We start from the raw sequence: 19,655 nt of genomic DNA, 5'->3' as shown, positions 1-19,655 counted from the left end.
TATATTGGGCTTTGGCCGTGTTGCTTCCATAAGGATCTGAAGGAGGAAGTTGTTCTAACTAGACTATGCATTGGTCACAGTTTTTTAACTCATTGTTTTCTTTTATCTGGAACTGATGCACCAGTGTTAAGTCTATGTAACACTTAGGTCACAATAAGCCACATTTTACTTTCTTGCCATCGTTACGACTCTCAACGATGGGACCATTTTAATACTGTTCGGTCCCTAGGTTTGTCCGTCACATTAGACAGTGTTATTGGTGATGGTGACACTGTCCACCTTGATAAAGTTTTTAGTTTTTTAATGGCTATTAATCTTTTTAATCTCATTTAAGTGTTGGATATTTATTCATTAAACCTTTTTTATTGTGGTTCCCTTTTAAGAATCACAATCTCTCTTTGAGATTTGAAATTGGATAATGGCTGTAACATTAAATAACTCGATACCAGGACTGGAAAGGCCAACTTCAAGTGACTAGCATTGCTGTTTGAACTATGCATTTGAACTACCCTTTAGTCATCCTGGCGAGTTATTATTACAATTTTGCTACATGTCTTTTAAAACTTTTATTACTTTCCTTTTTGATAATGGCCGTAATGACACATAACCTGGAACCAGGACTGAAAAGGCCAACTTCAGGTGACTGATGGTGGTTCTTGTACTTATCTATTAGTCTTCCTGGCAGGTTATGATAATTACCATTATGCTACAGAAAGTCTTTTACAACTTCTCTTACTGTGGTTTCTCTCTTAACATTGAAGGCTAGATGTCAACATTGGTTTTATGCTATTTATGTTTTCAAATGCAGTTTTGTTTCACCTTGATCTCCTTTTATGAATTTTACTACATTTACTTTTTTTTTACCTTTTTACTGGATGTTTGGCACAGAGATAGCCTAGTTGCTTTGTGCCATAAAACGCTAAATCAACCAACCAACCAACCTTATGCCACTGAGTCGTGAGACTTCTCTCCCTGAACCACCAGGCTATGCTGGCCTCAGTCTGAACAATCTTGAAGTAGAAACAGTATATAATGCTAAAATCAGTTTTTGATATCCACAATGGACATACCACAAATATACCATTATGTAACATTGCGCTAAGCAGCAAACAAACATAATGACATTCCTTTAAATATTTGGATAGTTGCAATAATTGGAAACCTCTAACTTCAATTAGTTTATTTTGTTGTGAAAATTGATTTTAATTTTAAATTTGTTAGTCAAAAGCAGTAATAATTAGAATAACTATTTTCATTTAGTTTATTGTTTTTTGACATTAATGATTAAATCATAATTTTGATTAATAATTTATTTTACACAACACTAATCAATGTAATTGATGCTTATAGGTAATCAGTTATATTGAGTAATGAGTTAAATTACCCACCTGTAAGGGGCAAAGAGATTACGTACACATCTCACAACAACTGAATACTTGAGACAGTTTTAGGTAAAATCACTGTCAATTAAGTATTGCATATTTACAGAAATTACATCCTCAAATAAGCATAAACTGTTGCAGGTTTTGAGCTTTCTCCATAATTCTAACCTTTATATGTCAAATGCAAATTTGGACTGTGTACCTCTGCTCATCCTGAGTATCAATAAGTCAAGCCAGTGGAGAGTTTCATCCATAATCGATACAAATACATGTAGTGGTTTTTTGCAAAACTACTTTTGTAACAGTGATCTGTAATGAAAAATTTTAATATATTTTATTTCACATGTTTCTTTAGCTATTGCTCATTAATTTATGAAAAATACGTACAAGGCAAAAGAAATATTCAAGCACCAGTATGTTATTGCTGAAGTATATTTTGTGAGCTGGTTTGAGTTTATGTAGTGATTAGAAGTAAGGTGGTAGTTATTTTAGGTTCTATTAGTATATAGGATAAATGTGTGTATTTAAAAGATTGAAAATGAAAACTAGAGTACATATTCTACCTCCTGATGCACCTTTCAAGGTGGGTTTTATTAATAATTTGGAATAGCAGTGTGAAAGATCTAACTACACGTATTTTTAATCTGCAGGGTGTTTATTAATGTGTACAGTTGCTATTCTTAATGCATTCACATTAACTGACCACAATGGACCTAGGGCTGTGCTTGTCACTGGTAGCACTCCAGGCTCTTGTACTAGTTTTGATAACATTAACAGTAAAGTACACTTTTTTTTAATTTTATTTTGCTGGTTTTTCAAATTATATTTCATAGTCTTACCATTGGTTAAAGAAACTTCTTTAATGGTTAGGAACTAATACATATTCCAGATTTACATCCATTTTGTGAATTTGTAAATATTTTATAAACATGGGATAAAACTGAAATGTTATTATATCACTATTCTTAAAACTGAAATGTTGTTATATCATTATTTTTAAAACTGAAATTTTATTATGTCATTATTCTTAAAATTGAAATGTAAATCATTCATTTTCCTCTGTTTCCTAGTGTTCTTTTTATTTATAAGATTGAGTTACTTCAATGTTTTTACAGTTTTTAAGACTTATTTTTGTTTCAAAGTTACATTATTATGCATAAGTTAATAAATACAAATACTAAAGTGAATATAAATCCCAATCTGTCTTTCAGGCCAACGTTTATTACAGAAGGTCCAACATGACCAGGTGGTTAGGATGCTTGACTCTTAGTCTGAAGGTCGCTGGTTTGAATCCCCATCACACCAAACATACTTGTCCTTTCAGCTGTGTGGGCATTATAATATGATGGTCAATTCTATTATTTATTAGTAAAAGAGTAGCCCAAGAGTTGGAGGTGGGTGGTGATGACTAGCTGTTTTCCCTCTAGTCTTATACCGCTAGAATAGTGATGGTTAGCACAGGTAGCCCTTGTTTAGCTTTGTGCAAAATTCAAAAACAAACAAACAATCATTATAGAGTTATGAAGACTTTGGAGAATTCCATCCTTCATCAATAAAACTAGCCAAGATTAAATGAAAAAAGAAAGAAAAAGACTAGACATTTTATAGTGGAAGACTGTGTTGTATGTTATACAAACTGTGTTGACTGTGTTGTATGTATAGTATCTTTAGTTGCCTTATAATTGTATAAGATTTGAAAGATATGTTATGGCAATGATATATATATTTTTCTGTATTATTCACTATACAAACTATTTAAAGTGCTAAAGTAAATGTGAAGCTAAACCTATCATTTGATTAACCACTTGACATTATTCAGATGCAATATCTGAAGTGCTGAACCAAAGGAGACCTTACAGTGCATCCAAACATTCATATGTTCATGCTAATGGAATGATGTTGACATGAGTTATCAAACTCACCAATTTCAAATGAACACAATCTGGTTTTTTCCTTCTTTCTTTCTGACAGTTGCTACTGGACATGATCAAGAAATCTCTGAAGGTTGCCCATCCTTTAAAATCAATTGTATCTCAGTGCTGGTTACATCTTTAGTGCTCCAGGGAGGTCTTTGTGTTTAAGCAGAGTTGTTTTTATATATATTGTGTTGAGTCATTGTTGTCTGACTTAACTGGTTATCAGGTCATACAAATACATTAGCATATTCAACCAACAAATCACTGAGTTGCTGTTGCTTCACTGGGTCCAGATTATTTGTCCAGTTTTCAACCAGTGATCTCAATTGTTTTGGTTGTTATGTGTTCATACTCAGTAGCATTATTGCTAGACTTATTTATTTTGTTTACAGTTTTGATGAACATATCAGCAGGAAACAGGATAACCAATTATTCACTGAAACCTATTCCCTTTTTGGACATGTAACTGCTCTATTTTAAGCTACATGTTTTGGGGAGAGGAAACAGCTGATTTCACATGTGGGCTCTGTAACTTTGCTACAGGTACTTATACTTTCTCTGCAGTAAACTGCAGAATTCTGCTTTTGAGAGGATGATGTAATTTCCTCTCCATTGTTTGGGCCCAATATGGCTGGTATCAAATAATTCTTCCACAGTCCATCGTTTCGGTGATTGCACAGGCAGAATTGCCCAGTAGGCTCAGCAGTACATCTTTCCCAAGGATACCAATGGCAAAACAGAGGTTGCTGATGACTGGCTTCATTCTTTTAGTGATACCACCTTGACATGGCTGAAGTTTACTTCTTCATTTATTTCTAGTGTATTGTCATGTGCTGAAATTAATGTGTAATTCAATAATTAGAGTGGTGTTTACATGGAAGGCTTGATATATTGTAAGACCTCTCAGTGTTTTGACGTACCCAACTCCAACAAGCTCTGAAAGAACTGAGTTGGCACTAAACCTTTCAGTGCATACCCCAGTAGCATGTATACAGACTTATATCACTAGAAACTGGATTTTGCTAGTAATGGCAGGAAGATCAAAGATAGCCATTTCTGTAAGTATGTGCTTAACAACGAAAATTACAACCTCTCAGTGCAGGTTGACTGCTGTGTTCCCTCAAGTTGGTGAGCAGACCTGATTTGGTGTATGAGTTTTCAGAGCTGTAGAAGCAGCCTTTCCTACTTGTTTACTGAAGCAAATAACATTGTTTACGCTACTTTTACTGCATAACAAAGTATGGGCAGTTCGCTCCATAATGATCCAATATTACACCTTCAAAGCAAATTTTTTGCTTCTTTCTTCCAAAACTACGTCTGGATGAAGGCATCATTAACGACGGCTGAAGCATATAAACTAAGAGAAGATTAGATTAGCTTTTCTCATTCATTGGATGCCATTGTGGGTGGTTGGTTAACTTTTGATATGGATTGTGCTCAGTACGATGGAGGTAGCAGTAGAATTGTCTGCTCGGCGTATAGCTACTAGAAGGTTCTTCCAAGTTCTCAACTGGTTCAAAGTTACTACTGCATGTCTTTCCACAACTAGAAACTGCCTCTGTTAGGGGGTTATTTCACCCCTAGGTGTTGTTGCATTTCAACGTATTTGCCAAGATGTCTTTGTGATCTACACAAGCCATTGCCACTTATCCTTTCCAACATAAGCAGTGTAGGCTGTCTTTATAAGCAGTCAAATTCTTGGTGATTGACCATTTTCTGTGCCTTAAACTGTTCAATATGTTGCACAATTTTCCATCAGGTCAAAACATTAGTGTAACTCTACATCAATCCCAAAGTTATACATCATTCAAGTACTTGATGATGTACAGGGTTGGACTGTCAAAACTTTTAATCAGGAATATTGATTGGTGAGTTCTAGAAATCAGCCATTCCAAGCAGTTACCTGCCTTAAATGTTTCAGGAAATGGTCTAGCTCTTCTTTTGGAGTATTTTTAAAATCTGAGTGTGTAATTTGCTTCACTTTACTCACGGGGGCCATGGCTGTAGTTACAGCTTCCTCCCTATGAACTCATAAACAATCCCCACCTGAGATGTCGACATCACAGTTATGGGGTAGTAATTATCTTCAGGAACCTCACCTGATTCTTGAATGGATAGTCTGCTCCTAGCGAAGGATGAGTTGCTTTTGACATGTTATCTATTGATTCAACTTGATACTACTTTTGCCTATGATAAATGTCTGCTTTGGCAGGATTCCTTCAGGCACAGAGAGGTTCCCTACTGCACCATGGATCACCATCCTTACCATTAGATGTTTCTTGTCTCACCTGCTGATGAGATCATTTCTGTTTGCATTCACCATCCAGTAACTGCATCTAATTTTCATCGACTATTTTCTCGTTTCGACCAGAGATGGGATGGGGTTATTTTGGTTAGCAAAAGCCTGTAGAGATCTCTCGAGCATCTTGATGACTTAGTCATTCATGTTTCTTTTAATCTCATTGACCGTGCCCTAGTGGATAGTGTATTAGACTTCAGAACCAAGGGTCAATGGTTTGAGACATAATGCTACTAAATACACGCCTTACTTTCAGCTGGAGGTGTGTTGTAAAACCTACAGTTAATCCCACTTTTGAATTCAAAGGACCTGCCAATACCTTTGTGGCGGTGGGTGCTGCTGTCACCCTTTTCACAGTTTAAAATTTCAGACAGCTACAAACATGAATTGACATAACTGTTTAGCTCTCATACTAATAAGTTGAAAATTTCAGGCTTTTTACTATTCAAAATTATCACGTAAATAAACTAAAAATATGTTTTATTACTGGATGTGTGATGGTAAAAACTTGATGAGATATTGATCAAGAATTAAAGAATTTTAATCAATTTTTCCTGTCTTTCACAATACCTTTTACATCAAATGCTCCATGTTGCAGAAACGTGTCTTTCAGGCCTCGGTTTTGTCTATGGGTTAATCACAATAAAGAAAAAACAAACTCGTTCTTTTGCTTTATACAGATTGATCTCTTCTATATTTATATAAAATGAAGTTGTGTTGTAAGTTCTAAAGGAAGTATGAACCAGTTCTTTGGTTTGATTTGTTTTGAATTTCGCTTGAAGCTACACGAGGGCTATCTGCGCTAGCCGTTCCTAATTTAGGGGTGTAAGACCAGAGGGAAGGCAGCTATTCATCACCACACACCACCAACTCTTAGGCTACTCTTTTACCAACGAATAGTGGGATTGACCGTCACCTTCTAACGCCTCCACGGTTGAAAGGGCCGAGTATGTTTGATGTGACGAGGATTCGAACCCGCGACCCTCGGATTACGAGTGTACCAGTTCTTTTTTTTTTTTACTATTTAGTACCACTAAACAAGATAATAAAATCACACAAACACAACATCCAATTGCTCATGCCGCGTGCTTGAGATCAAATGAGAAAGCAGCCGTCTAGTTATGTCTGTTACTTGGGTTTTTAGGCATTACACTTTGTTTTGCGTGTAATAATAATATTATACTTACTGTCAATGTTTTTCCTTTTTTCTTTTCAAACTAAATGAAATGACTAATTGATTCGCTTTTTGGAAATGGAAAGTATGGTATTTATACAATAAGGTCACCACTTTAGAACGTCGTAAGCACAGAATTGGGTGCCTTGTAGCAAAGTTCACTGTCATTTTAAACTACATGTCTCGTAGCAAAGTTCACTGTCATTTTAAACTACATGTCTCGTAGCAAAGTTCACTGTCATTTTAAACTACATGTCTCTAGGAACGTCAAGATGTATTATTTTCTGTTACACAACTTTGCGAAAGGAATGAAGTTTTTTTTTAGCTTGCTTAAAGACAAATGATACGTTTTTGTAAAATTTAAGAAATGACTTCCCAGAATGTAGGAAGAACACTTTAGTTTTTAACTGTAGAGACGAAACAACCGTTAAAGTACGAAATATTTTATTTTCTGAGTGTCTCTGTGTGTTTTCTTTCAAATGAAATATGTTCAATCAGGATAATAAAAATAATGATTATGCTCTTAACGTATGTTAGTTTAAAATACAACATGTTCTTGTTGCTGGTTTGGGGCTAATGGAAAGCGTATTTGGATTGTGAATTACACTTTTTAAGGCCATGCATGCGCTGTAAGACGAAGGTAGCCCAAGAGGTGGAGGTAGTTTTTCGGTTGAAAATGAGGGACATTTATATAGCTTTTTGCAAATATATTAAAGAAAAGTGTGATATTCAATCTACTAATTCTAATCTTAGTAAGCGTGATCTTTATTTATAAAGAAAATGCTTTCACTTGGTAAAGAAACTTTTTTTATTGTTTGAAATTTGAGGTACTTTATTAAAGTTTAATAAAACGTTTGGAAGCTTTCGTTCATAATCAGTCCCACGCCTGTGTGCTTATTTATTACATACTTTTACGCTGTATATCAGTACTAAAAATTCAGATAGAAGTAAATGTATTTTGATTTCACGACAAAATTAATTGCGCAGAAAATTGGTATTATTCACTATCAATAGATGGCAGCATACAAGGTAGTTGACGACATTTTAACCATTTTAGATCGACTTGATTTTGTGTGTGTATAAAATACAACACATAAAAATAAATTTAATTGCATTGTCCAATAGTATTTCGGAAGTAGCCTAGCCGTGTTTATGTAGATATATCTTCCTCATATGGGAATTCATTATACTTTACAACGACGCTCCATAAAAAGCTGCACTGCAAGGTTGTTATCACGTCTACCATCTGTGTGGACGAGTGGAATCTTTTGTAATTCGTGTGTTGACAGCTGTTGGAAAACGATGGTTCACGTCATGAGCCAAACTGTCTTCTTATAGGCTTTATTTTTATTGTACCAATCAAGGAATATTGCCGGGGGTGTGAGAGAACTCCTCCAGGTCAAACTTTTATCTTTTTATTTTTTAATGCTGTTCGGTTATTTGGGTGTAGTTATATGACTCATTACACGCAAACTGGCCTTTGACTTTGTCTTGGAAGGTGCATGATCAGGTTTAGGAAAGATGTGGGTAAGTTAGTAAGAGTAAAGCGGGGAGAAACGAACTTAAATAGAAAAAAAATCCCTCTAAAATGTAGCAAATTGGTATTTCAGATAGTTTGTGTACAGTTTATGGGAATGACTTACTGAAAAGGTTGTAGAAAGAAAAACGATGTTATGGAGTGATTAACAGTTAGGGACAATCCTGAAAACATGGGTTTCAGAGTGTACAGTATCATAAATAGCCAAATGAAAACGCACTATTACCGTTGTGATATGAACTGATAATGAAATGAACTGCATTCTTTTTTTTTACTGTATTACATATCTCGATTGAAGTTTGGAAAAAACTTACAAACCTTCTCTCCAGAAATGACACCCAGTGGCACAGCAGTATGTCTGCGGACTCGCACCGCTAGAAATCGGGTTTCGATACTTCTGATGGGCAGAGCACAAATAACCCATTTTATAGTTTTGTGTTTAATTCCAGACAGACATACAAACTCTCCAGAAATATTTCATTTGAGAATTTTCGAACAAAGCGACACAGGAATTATCTCCGTTTGTAATTTTGAAGTGATTCATGAAAGGGAAAACAGATAGTCAACAGTACCACAGTCAACTCTTAGGCTACACTAGTCTGATCAAATAGTGGAATTTGACTGCCTCTCTTATTGCGCTCCCAGAGTTTCAAAGTAGAGAATGCGTTTTTTTTGTTTTAATTTTACGGTTACTGGATGTGGGTCATGAACTTTCAAATTTATCCTCCGGATACACTAACCACAAAATTACACAAGGGTCCGACTTATGGAAACAACACATGACTAAGTTTAGGAATGAAAGATGACCACTGAACTATATTTAATGTTATATTATGATCACTAAAATTATTCAGTTCAGTCATTCTTTAATATACTCTGGAATATTGCAGTGAGTGGACTATAGTTTTAACCTACTTGTAAACAGCTACAATACAAGATCTCTAATGCCACCTGTGATCCACAGAATTTGAGATGACTCAAAGCTGGTGATATAAAGAGCATTTCAACACTGTCCAGTTTTAAGTGTCCGATTTAGTTTTGTTTTTGGTCTTTACTCATATTATTGAATAGCAAAATATCGAGGTGTAATTATATGTTTTCCGTTTTGGTAACATTGTGCTAAATTATATGGTTTATTATTACAGCAAAGCCACGTTTGGCTGTCTGCTGGGTCCAAGCAGAAACCGCTGTACCGATGGACAGTTGTGATGTAATAGTATAAAGTTATATATGTAAAACAGTATAAGCCGATAGAATAAAATAGTACTTACCTACGCTTTCAGTACTGCTAACCATACGTTACACAACGTGGTGTTGAGGAGATGGATTACATTTTGATATTCCAGTCAAAAGGCCAGGAACGTTAATAGCTTCAATCCTCAAGGGGCTTAGACATGGCCAGGTGTTTAGAACGTTTGACTCGCAATCTGAGGAATGATGGTTCGAATCTCCGTCACCGAACAAGGTCGTTCTTTCAGCCATAAAGAGGTTATGACGTGACCGTCAATTCCACTATTCGAGGCTAAAAGAGTTATCCATGAGTTGGCGGCTGGTGGTGGTGATGACTACCTATTTTCCCTCCAGTCTTTCACTGCTAAATTTGGGATGGTTAAGGCAGATAGCCTCGTGTTTCTTTGTCCGAAATTCAAACAAAACCAAATCGTCCTCACTTTAACTATTGGTTTTACAAGACAAGGTGCAGTTTGGCCCGGCATGGTCAGGTAGTTAATGCATTTAACTCGTAATCCGAGGGTCGCGGATTCGAATCCCCGTCGCACCAAACATACTCGCTCTTTCAGCTGTAGGGGCGTTATAATGGGACGGTCAATCCCATTATTCGTTGGTGAAAGAGTAGCCCAAGAGCTGGCGGTGGATGGTGATGACTAGATGCCTTCCGTCTACTTTTACACTGCTTAATTATGGACGGCTAGCGCAGATAGCCCTCGTGTAGCTTTGAGCGAAATTCAAAACAAACAAACAAGGTGCAATTCTGGCTGAATATCGTAATTTCAACCAACTCACGAATGTCATACATTAAGGGTTAATTAAAGTTTTGTACTTGTTCGTCTAAAGTCATCTTTAAATCACACCAACTCAGTAAGCTCTTTCCTTCTGAACCTGTAACCTCAACTAATTTAAAAGTATACTTTTTATAACCACCAATAAAATATAAATTACAAAAAAACAGAAAACATGAGAGGCGTATAGCAAAAGTAAGAATGTACTGACTAACAGTACGAGAGGCCTATAAGAAATGTAAAAATGTGCCAACTGATTGCAGGACAGGCCTATAACAAAGATAAAAATGTACTAATTGATTGTACGAGAGGCTTATAACAAAGATAAAAATTTACCGACTGATTGTACGAGAGGCCTAAAACAAAGATAAAAATGTACTGACTGACTATGGACGCAGTACAAGAACCTTTATTGACAACTAGACTTGCTTTCGACATTCATAATTTCCTTAGTAGAAAGAAGAATTATCCGCAACGTTTGGTGAAGTGTGTGTTAGTTTTCTTATAACAAAGCCACATCAGGCTATCTGCTGAGTCCATTGAGGGGAATCGAGCCCCTGATTTTAGAGCAGTAAATCCGTAGACTTACCGCTGTACCAGAGGGGATCTTGGGGAAGTGGGTTTAGCCATAGATTTTGTACTAAAGGCGTTTTAGTAACATATTTCGTTAAAAGTTATGCATTTTTCTTTCGTGAATCCTACTTTCGTACTGTTCACACAAATTATCTTATATTATATATACCTTGTTGTTTAGCAATAACCAGTTCTAAGCTGTAAACAGTCTTATTAATTTCAAGTCAAGACAGAGGCTCGCATGCTTGTCTTCTCTGTAATGTAAAAAATATATACTTTACGACCTAATTTGTAGGATTAATAACAAAAACAAAACTGACTGATTTAAAACATTTCATGATGATATTTCTTTCTTTTTATCAGCAAATAACGGGAACTTAAGACAGAAAATAGCGCAAGATGTAACTGTATGTACATATGTTTAACGATTGATTGCCCTTCTCTTTATATCTAGATTCAGTCCGTCTCTGACAGTTAGTGCCATTTTGATTCAGGATATGTTGTTAGACAACTGAAAGATTGTGTACCACTATTGCTCAGTCTGGAAGAAGTAATTTAGCGACAATTAGTGTTAATAAAAAAAAGCGGTCTGGGCGTTGCCAAGTAGTCCATGTATTACATTTGGCGACTTTCAGGGTTAAAAATGGTAATTAATAGACAAATCACATGCACAGTGGCGGCGCCAAAGGGGGCTTCGGGGGCTTGATCCCCCAAATGAGCCAAGCCCCCTCAGCCCCCAGTATTGTTACCTACATATATTCATAAAATATGGAAACCGCAATCGTCGTTGTTGCTTAACAATTAACATCAAAGAGACATAGATCTGTAGAACTCAACGTCTTCATTAAAACGGAAGTATGTGTCATGTGTCCCATAGTAACGTACTGAATGCACTGAAACTCATACACTGTATTGCCGCTCCCTGTGTAATGCCATTCTATCTTGAGCTTTGACGAAGATTAGACAACCACGTTGATTTCAAGTTACAACAGATCATCAAGGATTTTACTTGATAAACCAAAGGTTTCACAGGTATTTACCCATTACTTTCATTTATCTTTTATTGAAAATTAAAACATAGCATGCGTGTATAAGATGGGCCTGCCAACATGCTGCTTGTCTGGCTGTGAAAAGAACCCTCCCTGCCATTGTGACAACCCTAAAGCATCTTGTGGAGGGGTACAATGTCCACAGAGCCACTGAATCAAAGGGCCTGTGCATCCTCCTAGATCAGAAGTTCGTAACCAGTCTAGTGGCCATAGAAAAACTACTACTGATGACAAAACAAATATCTGACCACCTCCAGTCACCTGACCTGCAGCTGGCCTCTGCAGAGGAAGACTTGGAAGAGTCTGCTGAGGATATATGTGAGAAAGTGGGAATACGCACTGAGACGGTGCGTCAAAGTAGACAGCGATCTGCTCCCAGACACCTGGATGAATTCATAATCACATCTAGTACTGGCCAAAGAGATGAACCAACACCAGATGGCAGGAAACACATCTTCTATGCCATCATAGACGGAATGCTCAACGAGCTGAATAGAAGATTTTCCTCTGATGCCTGCAGTGTTCTGATGGGTGCTACTGCATTGAACCCAAAACACTCCACATTTCTGGACAAGCAAGTACTCTTAGGAATGGCAGCAAACTATGGTGTGGAAGAGGATGACCTAGCAGTGGAGGTCCACCAGTTGAACCGGCTAATTGCCAGGAAGAAAGACAAAGGGCAGGAAGTATCCACACCATTAGAGCTTGCAACCATGCTGGAGCCATACAAGGATGCCTTCATGGATCTCCACAAACTTGTATGCATTGCTGTGATCCTGTCTGTCACTTCAGCTGCCTGTGAGAGAAGTTTCTCACATCTGAAGCTTCTCAAGACATACTTGCACAACAGCTGTGGTAACAACCGCACCAACAACCTTGCTGTCGTATCAGTAAACTCCAGGAGGGCAAAACAACTCGATATTGATACTGTTATAGACACATTTGCTGCCAATCATCAGAACAGGCACATTGTTTTGAATTAATATTGACTATAAACACAACATGATGAAAGACAGTTAGCCTGATAATGACCTTACTTTTTCTTAGAGTGTATTAACTTCACATGGGATAATTCGTTTCTGCTATGTAAACTATGTATTTATGTTATATTTCTTTTGATTTGTAGCTTTACTCTTAATGGTATATTAAATGTTCAATCTCAGCTAATCTTGATTTTCTATATTATTATGCATTACCTTGGGTGGAATTTAGGTGAGCTTCCACTTTTACATATACACATATTTTCATAAACAGATTATTTCTAGTTTGTAATAATGAATTATTAATCAGAGTATGAGTTTCCAATGAAAATTGCATTGAACACGCAGTTCAAAATATCACACCTTTCTGAAATGTACCTTGGTATTTACATTATTATAATTTACCATCTATACTTCATATTGATGGCATTTTGGGAAGCCCCTCCACAGTTTACCTCGTCACCCCCCAACGAAAATATCCTGGCGCCGCCACTGCATATGTATTATGATATTTACAATGTATGAAAAGACAGTACTTTAAAAATGATTACGTTGTTATTACATTATTGTTTTATTATAGTAGAATATAACTCACTGTTTCATTAGAGCGGAACGTATGTCTTTGTATTACAGTAGATTATAAACATTTGTTTCATTATAGCGGGGCCTGGCATGGCCTAGCGCGTTAAGGCGTGCGCTTCGTAATCTGAGGGTCGCGGGTTCGCGCCCGAGTCGCGCCAAACATGCTCGCCCTCCTAGCCGTGGGGGCGTTATAATGTGACGGTCAATCCCACTATTCGTTAGTAAAGAGTAGCCCAAGAGTTGGCGGTGGGTGGTGATGACTAGCTGCCTTCCCTCTAGTCTTACACTGCTAAATTAGGGACGGCTAGCACAGATAGCCCTCGAGTAGCTTTGTGCGAAATTCTAAAAACCAAACCATTCATTATAGCGGAATATACTCTTTTATTTTATCGTAGTGGAATATATATCCCTTTATTTTATTATAGTAGAATATATACCATTGTACTGTTATAGTAAAACTAATCTCTTTATTTTGTTATATTGAAATATTTAACATGGTTTTATCATACCAGTATATGTATGTTCTTTTATAGCAAAAACCACATCGGGCTATCTGGTGTGACCACCGAGGGAGGTTTGAGTCCCTGATTTTAGCGTTGTAAATCTGTAGATTTACTGCTGTCCCAGATGGGGTGTGTTTGTGTTTTCTTATGGCGAAGCCACATCGGGCTATCTGCTGAGCCTACCGAAGTGAATCAAACATCTGATTTTAGCGTTGTAAATCTGTAGATTTACTGCTGTCCCAAATGGGGTGTGTTTGTGTTTTCTTATGGCGAAGCCACATCGGGTTATCTTCTGAGCCTACCGAAGTGAATCAAACATCTGATTTTAGCGTTGTAAATCCGTAGACTTACTGCTGTATCAGCGGGGGTACCATCATAGCAGAATACATTCCTATGTTTTACCTACTGTAGTGGAATATATTCCTATGTTTTACCTACTGTAGTGGAATATATTCCTATGTTTATTATAATGAAATTTATTCCTTTGTTTTATTACAGTGATACATATTTCTTTGTTTAGTACAGTGGCATATATTCCTTTGTTTTATTATAGTGATATATATTCCTTTGTTTTAGTACAGTGATATATATTCCTTTGTTTTATTTTTGAGGAATATATTCCTTTGTTTTTTGTTTCGTGTGTGTTGGTACCTAATATTTCAAACTGAAATACACTGCAATTGTAAATAGAAAGAAAAAAAGACATTTATATTACAACAGAATTAAGATATATTTATACAAAATATTAGAAGATAGAATCATTTTATTATTATACAAAGTTAATAAAGAAGAACTGGAACATAAAATAGTTTTATTATTATAGGAAATAGTAAATTCTGACATAAAGTTTTAATTATTGGTATCATTCTGGTAAAGTGGGTATTGTGAGATTTAATTGACATAGGGTTCAAGTTTTATTGGTACAAATAGTTTTGTATCGTGTTTAAAGCACGTGCACGTGTTCCTCTTCACTAAGCGCGTTTACAGAGCAAGCGAACGCCGTTTTTCACCAATATAACTCATGTTATGCGTTTTATTAAACTACGTTTCTATTTCTAAACACGATTGCTAATTGCTGTTTTTCCATGCAATTTTTATTCAGAACACGATATTCATTTGGAAAGCAGGGAAACACGTTTAAAGTTCCCATAATATAATCATTAACAATGCACCTTAAAGGTACGTAGTGTTAAATGTATGTGATTAAACAACAGTGAATACAAAGCTGGCCGCTTGATTCAAATGACACGAGGATTTTTTTTTTTCTTTCTTGAACACGACTTCGCTGGGGGAAAATAACATAACGATAACGTAAGAAAACATAAACGTTTTAGGAGAACAAAGCTTTTTAATGTACTTTGAAAGAGTGAGAGAATGAAAGATACCCAATTGTTTATTGGACTTTAACAGAACATTGCCATCGTGTAGTGAGGGATCAGTTAGAATATTCTACCACCAAACCAGCTGTCGCTCGCCACCTGCAGCGTTCACATGTCGTAAATAAGGCTTTGCTGAGATAATCATAAGACATGGACAGAATGCCAATGAGATTTTTTTTTTTATCAACGCGACCTTACCAATGATTAATAATATTTTTTAAGGCCACATCTGATCACAAGCATTTTTTTTGTGGTGTGATCGTATTTGTGTTTTTTCTTATTACATATAGAAAAGACCGAAAAACGACAGAGTACAAAACTCCAAACACGTGTATAACACGAGACTTATGTATACAGACAGTGTAGAAAATGAATTAACTTTATATTTGTTTCAGGATTTCTCTTGTTTTATATATGATGTGCCTTTTTCTTTACAGATCTTATTAGGTTTTGATCACAATTGATTTCACGTGTGAAGATATAAATAATGTGATAAGAAAATGTTTTATCCCTTGATCAGATAAAAATTAGTTTTTTTCTATTATTATTTTTACTGTTTTCTTGTCTTAACTTACTTATAGCAATTGTATTAGACTTTGTGCGATGTCACGTGTCTTCTTCATATAAATAATATGAGATGAATACGTCTTATCCCATGATCCAGATAAAACTAGTGTTTTTCAGATCATTACTTTTTACTGTCTTGTGTTGTAAATTACTTATAGTAACCTGTATCACACTTTGTGTAATTGCAGAAATGCGTTTCAGCTAACATCAGAACCATTGCCACCCACATCGTGCAACGCAGTTTTACGTAACAAAGGTGGGCGTAACCTAATGTGATACCAGCAGAGGTCGCTTCGTATTACGCCCCAGCCAGATGTCTATTGAGTGACGGAATACCGGGAACATACTGCCCATCTGCCATATCTTTCATATATTTTTTACTATCTGATCATCTATCTAATCCTCATTCCTCTGAGGGTTTTGTTGCTTAGTTTATTCTTGCTTGAATTTTCACAAAATAAATTACTTTCTGTTCAGATTTTATTGGACTTTATTCAATGTTTCATAAGAGCACCTCAAATATAACTAAATTAAAAATAGATTATTTAATTTTTATTAACAGTTGTTCAGAATAATTTATTGAATGGTTTTGTATTCATTCGTATTTTTAACTTTTATTTTCATATTAGGACGATGTAAGCAGTTGGTGTAATTTTTGTTCACAAACCTAAATATCTTTAGCAATGTTTCCTTCACAGCTGACGGAAAACATAATATTTGTTCCACTTTTTTTTTTTATCAGTTTAGACGTGTTTCATGTCAATCTATTTCATGTATTTGTCTTACCATTAGAGAACAAGCAGAATCCTTCCAGGAAGAAATTTATTAGTACTTTTACACCTTGTAAAATTATATAAGAATCTATAAAACTAGGTCCCCTGATGGGACAACGGTAAGTTTAAGGACGGTTTTCAATTCTTAGTGGTGAACACATCAGAAGGTCCAAGATAGCTTTGCTCTAAAAACTAATCAGAATGTTCAATATAGCTTTGTTCTAAAATAAATCAGAATATCCAATGCAGCTTTGTTCTACAAACACACCAGAATGTCCAAGTAGCTTTGTTCTACAACACACCAGAATGTCCAAGTAGCTTTGTTCTACAACACACCAGAATGTCCAAGTAGCTCTGTTCTACAACACACCAGAATGTCCAAGTAGCTTTGTTCTACAACACACCAGAATGTCCAAGGAGGTTTGTTCTACAAACACACCAGAATGTCCAAGTAGCTTTGTTCTACAAACACACCAGAATGTCCAAGTAGCTTTGTTCTACAACACACCAGAATGTCCAAGGAGCTTTGTTCTACAACACACCAGAATGTCCAAGTAGCTTTGTTCTACAACACACCAGAATGTCCAAGGAGCTTTGTTCTACAAATACACCAGAATATCCAAGTAGCTTTGTTCTACAAACACACCAGAATGTCCAAGTAGCTTTGTTCTACAACACACCAGAATGTCCAAGTAGCTTTGTTCTACAACACACCAGAATGTCCAAGTAGCTTTGTTCTACAAACACACCAGAATGTCCAAGGAGCTTTGTTCTACAACACACCAGAATGTCCAAGTAGCTTTGTTCTACAAACACACCAGAATGTCCAAGTAGCTTTGTTCTACAACACACCAGAATGTCCAAGTAGCTCTGTTCTACAACACACCAGAATGTCCAAGTAGCTTTGTTCTACAACACACCAGAATGTCCAAGTAGCTTTGTTCTACAAACACACCAGATTTTCAATTCTTAGTGGTGAACACATCAAAAGGTCCAAGATAGCTTTGCTCTAAAAACTAATCAGAATGTTCAAGATAGCTTTGTTCTAAAACAAACCAAAATGTCCAAGCAGCTTTGTTCTACAAACACACCAGAATGTCCAAGTAGCTTTGTTCTACAACACACCAGAATGTCCAAGTAGCTTTGTTCTACAACACACCAGAATGTCCAAGTAGCTTTGTTCTACAAACACACCAGGTTTTCAATTCTTAGTGGTGAACACATCAGAAGGTCCAAGATAGCTTTGCTCTAAAAACTAATCAGAATGTCCAAGGAGGTTTGTTCTACAAACACACCAGAATATCCAAGTAGCTTTGTTCTACAAACACACAAGAATGTCCAAGTAGCTTCGTTCTGCAACACACCAGAATGTCCAAGTAGCTTTGTTCTACAACACACCAGAATGTCCAAGGAGCTTTGTTCTACAACACACCAGAATGTCCAAGTAGCTTTGCTCGACAAACGCGCTAGAATGTTCAAGGTAGTTTTGCTCCAAAAACAAATCAGAACGCCTGATGTACCTGTGTTCTGAAAGTACAATAGAATGTTCAAGGTAGCTTTATTCCAAAAATAAGTCAGAATGTCTGATGTAACTTTGTTCTAAAAACACATCAAAATGTTCGATGTAACTTGATGGTAAAAAGAAGTAAACATATGAACTAGATGAAAGAACACAGACTTCAGCTGGTCAACGAAAGTGACTTATTACAGGTGTCGTAATGACCTAATGGATAGAGTGTTGTGCTGCGGTTGTGATATTGTGCTAAACATGTGTCACATTTTTAGCTGTCGGCGCCTGATAAAAGCGGCAGCCAACTGCTGGTCACTAAATTATGGATGTTATGTCTCAACCTTGGGTTACTTACTATGATAGTTTAACTGCTCTGTTGTACGAGATGTTCAGATGGAAATACTTATGTGAAAACAATATGTTTACCAGGAAAAGTAACACTATTGTGGTGGCATATTCAAGGAATATAAAGACAGTTTGAGCCAAAAATAATAATTCCAAACAGAATGCGATGGATAGAGTTGTCAAATAATATTGACCTCTCCCTGGTGAGACAGGGACTTAAACACCAACATCCAGAGGTTGATTCCCAACAATGGACATAGTAAATAGTCCATTGTGGCTTTGACCTAAAACATGTACACACAGAAGTCAAATAATAAATTTAATATATTAACTTCAACCTATTCTAATACACTGTTCTTAATGAGAAAATTAACACTTTTATATCAGAAAATACTGCAAAGGGAGTCTAGAAAAAGACTGAATTTTATATTCTCTATGCTAACCGGATCAGATTAAAACTAACTAATGTAACAGAATGGAGGTTGTTTGTTTTTTAGCACAGTCCACTTAAGTAGTGTTGTAAAGTCCAGTAAACCCAGTAGAGTAAAATTCAAATATAGTGTTACGATCCCAGTTGCAAACAGCTGTTGTAAAAGCATCAGTTGTCTGTAAATATTGTTTTCACAGACAGTGCTTGAAAGGACCACGAGGTGGACGTCACGGGGTGCTAGGATGAGAGAGGACGGAGGGAGATACACGACAAACAGACTGATACTGATCTTTCTGGTTAGTAGGCTAATGTGTTGTTACAGCGAGTTAATGTCACAGAGGATGTACAACCCAAGCCTAGTTTCCCAGTTAACGTCTAGGAACTTCCCGCGTGGTGACAGGTCATAACCCTACAGAAACTACTTGGGACTATTTGAAGGGTTAAAATGTGAGTCCACGACGTTTTTGATTTGCTATCACTTGGTCCAGGCTTTGTAACAGCGGTGTTGATATCCTTTCGTGCAGAATAGAGCTGCGCTTCTACTGTCAGGTAAAATATTAGTAATGTAATGCATATTCTATTGTATTGGATCTTGACTGGAGTACTCGTCCCCCTGGAGGGAAGTTATGTAAATTTAC

The 19,655-nt window shown here is 36.3% G+C and overlaps 1 long non-coding RNA gene across 1 annotated transcript; it reads left to right on the top strand.

Moving 5' to 3' along the window:
* The first annotated feature begins 8,169 nt into the window (after positions 1-8,169).
* Positions 8,170-16,435, top strand: LOC143258112 (uncharacterized). The gene is made up of 2 exons (XR_013032147.1): positions 8,170-8,298; positions 16,148-16,435. It is a non-coding gene; the product is annotated as an uncharacterized LOC143258112 (long non-coding RNA).
* Positions 16,436-19,655: the final 3,220 nt, after the last annotated feature.

The sequence above is a fragment of the Tachypleus tridentatus genome, chromosome 7 (assembly GCF_004210375.1).
Source record: "Tachypleus tridentatus isolate NWPU-2018 chromosome 7, ASM421037v1, whole genome shotgun sequence".
Classification (NCBI taxonomy): Eukaryota; Metazoa; Arthropoda; class Merostomata; order Xiphosura; family Limulidae; genus Tachypleus; species Tachypleus tridentatus.
Note: the sequence above shows the minus strand (reverse complement) of the source record. Positions and strands in the feature narration are given on the sequence as shown.